Genomic DNA, 5,757 nt, shown 5'->3' on the forward strand with positions numbered 1-5,757 from the left:
TGTACCATGAATATACAGTATCCCCAGAGGCTGGAGAGAGCACCAGGTCAGACAGAGTTACAAGTAATTGTGAGCCACGATTGTGTAGGTTCTGGAAACTGAACCAGGGCATTCAGTAAGTGCTTGAACCTCTGAGCTATTATTCCAGCCCTGATGAACTATTTTAAAACACAGCATATAGATAAGAAACTCTTTAAACATCCTCATATGTTGGTGTGTAATATCAAGGGTATACAACAGTAGCATAGATGAGAACTCCACCATAGGCAGTGTCACCGGCTCGTCTCCCTTCATTTGCTTAACTGTAAAATGAGGAGCTGAAGTAGAGCTTTTCCACATCCTGTTTGATTCTTGAAGTACAAGTCTTCTTAACCATTGCAATAATTACTATACAATGTACACTTATTAGGAATAATTCAATATAGAATAAACTATCATTCACACAGCTACTTTGTGTATCTAGTGGAGTATAAAGTTTTATGTAATCATGTGGACATGCACACATATAAGCAGGCTTATGTAGCTCCCTAAACCAGTTCATGGTCCTGCATGGTAATGGACATTCTGTGTATTATGCATAAAGCAGATTGGTACTTGGAGATCTTATTTAACTTTCAAAGATCTCAATCATACGAGTTTGGTATTTAAATCCATTTTTTCAAAGTCTGAAGTATATAAGTATATATATTCATTTATTCATTCATTCAGGAAAGTGCTTTGATTAGAAAATACCATCCCTTAGCTAGGCAAATTAGGACATGAAATAAGGGTATCCTAACACAGGGATGTTTCTCATGTGAATTTAGCAGCAAGCGTTAAATTGTTTCAGAAGAAAGTAGGTAGAGGTCCTGTATCCACTGCTAAGTTCTGTGATTGTGTTACAAATATCAATTCTACCCACATGCCCACATGACAAACAAATCACCCAGCTCTGACCCAATAGCAAGGGCAATTTGGAAATGGGGTCTTATATTTTCAGAAGGAGAAAAACGAAATTGGATTTCATGAACCCATTTCATGTGCTCGGCTTGTGTCTTAGCTGCCTCACTGGTCAGGAGGCCAAGGGTTGCTGCACAACGGTCATTACAGTTACACACAAAAGAGGGCATGTACCACAGAGTATGTCTTCCTGATGGCCCTGTTGTTCAGTCAGAAAGTTTCAGAAAAGTAGCCAAACTAGAATAAAATATAAAATCTGTCCCTTTTCCCTTTTAATTTTATTCACCATTACCATTGTCATCATCATCATCATCATCAATATGTATGTGATATCCTTCTGTGTTAGCCTCCCAAGTTCTAGGATTATACGACTGTACCACCAGGTCTAGCTTCCATCGTCTTGCTTTGGATATTAAATTTACATAGTGGCACTTTTCCGTTTCCCATGCTTACTCTACATTTCCAATCATCTCTTCAGAGCATAGGCATACATGTTTGTTGCATGAATATTCCTATGATCTTTATGATGATGGAGGAGGACCAGTGGCTGAAGTTGTTGGGATTTGCAGCACCCAGCTGAAGAGACTCTTAATGAAGGTAGATACTTAGAAAGACAACATTGGTATTTTTAAAACATTGCAAGACTTCTCGTAAGGAAACCTATTCAATCTCAAATTCTCCACATTAACAAAGAAGGTTATATTTGTCCACAATGGTTGTTTCTGGTCAAAGCTTGACCTTCATGCCTAAACGGATTCACAAATGTAGACAGACTTAGGCACATGATGCCCAGAACCCTTTAGAAGTGAAGGTTTAGCAGGGCATCTCTTGTCTTTGTATATTCTTGACTCCAGTGACCTTTGCTTCTGCCACAGAGCTCATGGAGTCAAAGATTACATTTTTAGAGCCAAAGCATGACCAAGACTCATGGCTCTCAACCTTTCCAAGTACAAGTTTCCTTTTAAATGTCAAAGTTTCAGAATGCCATGGGATACTAGATGTAGTTTTTAACACTGATGAACTACAAACCAATAATGGTCTCCTTGAACTCAACAACATCTGAGCTTCATTAGCTTCAGCTAGGTGTATTTAAAAATATTCAAGTACAAGATGAATATGTTTATTTAACTGTATTTGGCTTGGCATCCACTTGAAATGCTTTACAATGAGTCCAAAGAGAGTTGTGAAGCATTAAATTGTTTCTAGGGTGCCAGTGCCGTTCTTAGCTCTAAGATAGTTTGCAATATTCTGCCCACATCTTTGATATGTGGGGCACTTTTAATAATTCTAACTATTTTAAAAGGGTACTCTATTAGATATGCACACCTTAGAAGAAAGAATGGGTGCAGCGCATGCACTGTGTGTGTGTGTGTGCACTCACGTGTGTGTACTATTCATTCACTTGCTCTTCTAAGCACTGAAGAAGTGGTGAGCACTAGTAACAAAAGTAAGTAACATCTATCAGATAAACATTTTTAACACAGTGATCCTGTTGATCCTCTCATTTTATAGGTAAAGAGAGAGAGAGAGAGAGTTCAGTGTAATGATATTCTATTAGCAGACTATCTTAGTCTGGATTTCTATTCCTGCACAAACATCATGACCAAGAAGCAAGTTGGGGAGGAAAGGGTTTATTCAGCTTACTCTTCTATATTGCTGTTCATCACTGAAGGAAGTCAGGACTGGAACTCAAGCAGGGCAGGAAGCAGGAACTGATGCAGAGGCCATGGAGGGATGTTCCTTACTGGCTTGCTTCCACTGGCTTGCTCAGCTTGCTTTCTTATAGAACCCAAGACTACCAGCCCAGAGATGGTACCACCCACAAGGGGCCCTCCTCTCTTGATCACTAATTGAGAAAATGTCTTGCAGCTGGATCTCATGGAGGCATTTCCACAACTGCTGCTCCTTTCTCTGTGATAACTTCAGCTGTGTCAAGTTGACACAAAACTAGCCAGTACACAGGCTCAGTAGGTGTCCCACTCATTACACTTAGTGCTTACATCTGGGATACCATTCATTATGCTGCACTGCCTCTCAAAGCAGTTGCCACAGTTAACTATGCATGTCTCAGAAAGCTTACATTATTTGGATAAAATAGAACCTAATAATAAAAAGCTCCCTAGTTTATGCACAAGCAAACTCTGAGACATAGAATGAACAAGGGCCCCTGCTTTCTATAGGCTTTTTGGAGGAAAACTTCATTAAGGAAACATCAAAGAATTTAACCAAAGTATGTTTAAATCGTTTTCTTCCCTTCATCCACCACCACAAGAGCTGGTCACTTTTCTCATGGGAACAGCTGCAACTATAGAACCCAGGAGGCCACCTATGCATCCACAGAACCCACGAGGCCACTGTCTGTCGCACATCTAGAATGATTAGTTTGCGGATGTGCTCTCATCTTTGCAGACGATTTCCATTACATGCTTGTTCATGCTGCAGGCTTCGATAATCCCGTGGCTAATAAAAACTGTAGGGATACATGCTTGGGTTTTAGTTTGTGATTTTTCTGCAAACCTGCTATGGGGAGTCACTAATCTCTCTTCTGTTGCTATGAGTTACGGTAAGATGTATGAATCAGAAGCACAACGGCATTCACCGACTCAATCTAGCAGCGCTGAGGCTTACCAGCTGTCCTCAGAGCCACATTGCCAAGATCCATATATTCTGAGTTTTATTCACCTGGTTGAGACTGAAGCTGTAGACGTTAAGATGTGAGGGTGTACCGATAAGGAGCACAGTGGAGGCAGCCTCTCTCATATCCACACCGTTCCTCTGAGTCTCAGTCTCTATTGTTTGCACTTGAGGCTTCACTCCCCACATTGCAAGGAGCTGCCAGTGGTACACACCTTGATAAATCCACAGCACCAGGCTACTCAGTCACATTGGCTCTGAAGCCCAGGGTTAATCTGTAACTCTTACGGAGGAGGTGGCAAAGCCTCCCTTAGTCATAGTCTGGATTACACAGGCAAACCTCTTTGTCTCTGACTTTATATGAACCTGTATTTTTAGAAGATCTCAATCTCTCTTCTCTGAAATGCTTTCTTCCCAATCTGTAGCACTGCCTCACCTAACTTCTCTTGAGTTTTCTGTGTCATTCCACACATATATGGGAATACATAGCAGGAATATGTTGTCATTTTGCTCTTGTGCTTAGCTTAAATAATTTTAAAAATATTTCTGAGGAACATAGTGTGGAGAGAACTTAGAGAAATATGTTGAGCCTATGTCGACATTCTTCAGGAAACATTGTTACATGCCTATCCTTTGACTAATATCTTACAAAGTAGTGTGAGTACAGTTTGGAAAAATCCATAATTTTATTAATAATCTTTATTAATAAGCAAATTACTATAAAATTATGTGTATGTGAATACATCAGCCACTTTTTATTGATATTTATTGATTATTAATTATAGTGGGCCAACTTCCTTAGGAACTTTGAATATGTAGTTGTCTGACTTTTAACAATACCCAATAATTTCTGTATCATTTTATGGCACACTTTAAAGAGTAAACTACAGCCTGGGGGCTTTGGAAGTTCATCAAGAGTCCCAGGTTCATAGGTAGAAGAGCTGTGAGCCCTGCTCTGCCACACTCACTCTGAGCCTGTGTTCTTGTCTAGTAGGTTCCATTCTTTAAAGATATTTTATGCAACCATTTTTTAAAATTTCTATCATAATAATTGTGTCTTTGTTTCATCTTCTAAGCCTTTGTTATCAACCTGTGTGTCGTGACTCCTTTGGGGGTTGGATGACCCTTTCATAGGGCTCAGATATCAGCTATCCTGCATATCAGATATATACATTATGATTCATTACAGTAACAAGTTTGTGAAGTAGCAATGGAGCAATTTTATGGTTAGGGATCACCACGTGAGGGACTGTATTAAAGTGTTACAGATTTAGGAAGCTCGAGAACCACTGCTCTAAGTCAGAGCTTATAGCTTCATTTTCCTAATTCAGCCCCTTCAGGCACTACAAACTGTTTCTATGCATTCTTTTGGGACATTTAACCATTTTGATTAACTAAAAACTGTCATAAACATCTAATGGCTGAGCATTCCAGCAATGGGGGCAATTTCTGTCTCCTGGATACTGTATCATTTCTTGTATGCTCTCCCTTCCCCGTGGAATATCTGCTTACCTCTTTACTAATCAGTGGGACGCATGTACTTCCTTCAGTAACATCCTGTCAGCAAACTGTAGCCCCTTGCCAAATTACCATGGCTGACACATTTTATTTTTAAGAAAAAATATGGAACACTTCACAAATTTGCATGTCATCCTTGCTCAGGGGCCATACTATTCTTCTCTGTATCGTTCCAATTTTAGTATATGTGTTGCTGAAGTGAGCACGGCTGACACATTTTTTAAATGTTCTATTGTGTCCAGGTGCACTAATAATTTTCTGATTATTTTTGCATGTCTTTAAAAATTTATCCCAGGTACTTTTTTATCCCTTGACTTTTATATTTGTTAGAATATTGTGGTGATTTGAATAAAATTGGCCCCTATAGGCTTATATATTTGCATGCTTAGTCCCAAGTTTATGATCTGTTGGGAAGGATTAGGAGGTATGTTCTTATTGGAATAGATGTGTCTTCCACATCACTGGTACTGGACTTTGGGGTTTCCAAAGCCCATGACAGGCTCAGTTTCTCTCTGCCTCATTATGACATCTCTTCACAGCAGTAGAACAGTGACTAAGACACATACATTAAGACACAATGACATTTTCATGCATGTATATACCAGGCTTTGCTCACACTCCCTAATTACTGTATCTCTTTAAATAACCAATCAAATGTAATTCCTT

At 39.4% G+C, this 5,757-nt stretch overlaps 1 non-coding gene across 1 annotated transcript; it reads right to left on the minus strand.

The window, feature by feature from the left end:
* Positions 1 to 5,190: 5,190 nt before the first annotated feature.
* On the minus strand, positions 5,191 to 5,297 carry LOC115029684. The gene has a single exon (XR_003835233.1). It is a non-coding gene; the product is annotated as a U6 spliceosomal RNA (small nuclear RNA).
* Between the last annotated feature and the right edge of the window lie 460 nt (positions 5,298 to 5,757).

The sequence above is a fragment of the Mus caroli genome, chromosome 16 (genome assembly GCF_900094665.2).
Source record: "Mus caroli chromosome 16, CAROLI_EIJ_v1.1, whole genome shotgun sequence".
NCBI classification, from domain to species: Eukaryota; Metazoa; Chordata; class Mammalia; order Rodentia; family Muridae; genus Mus; species Mus caroli.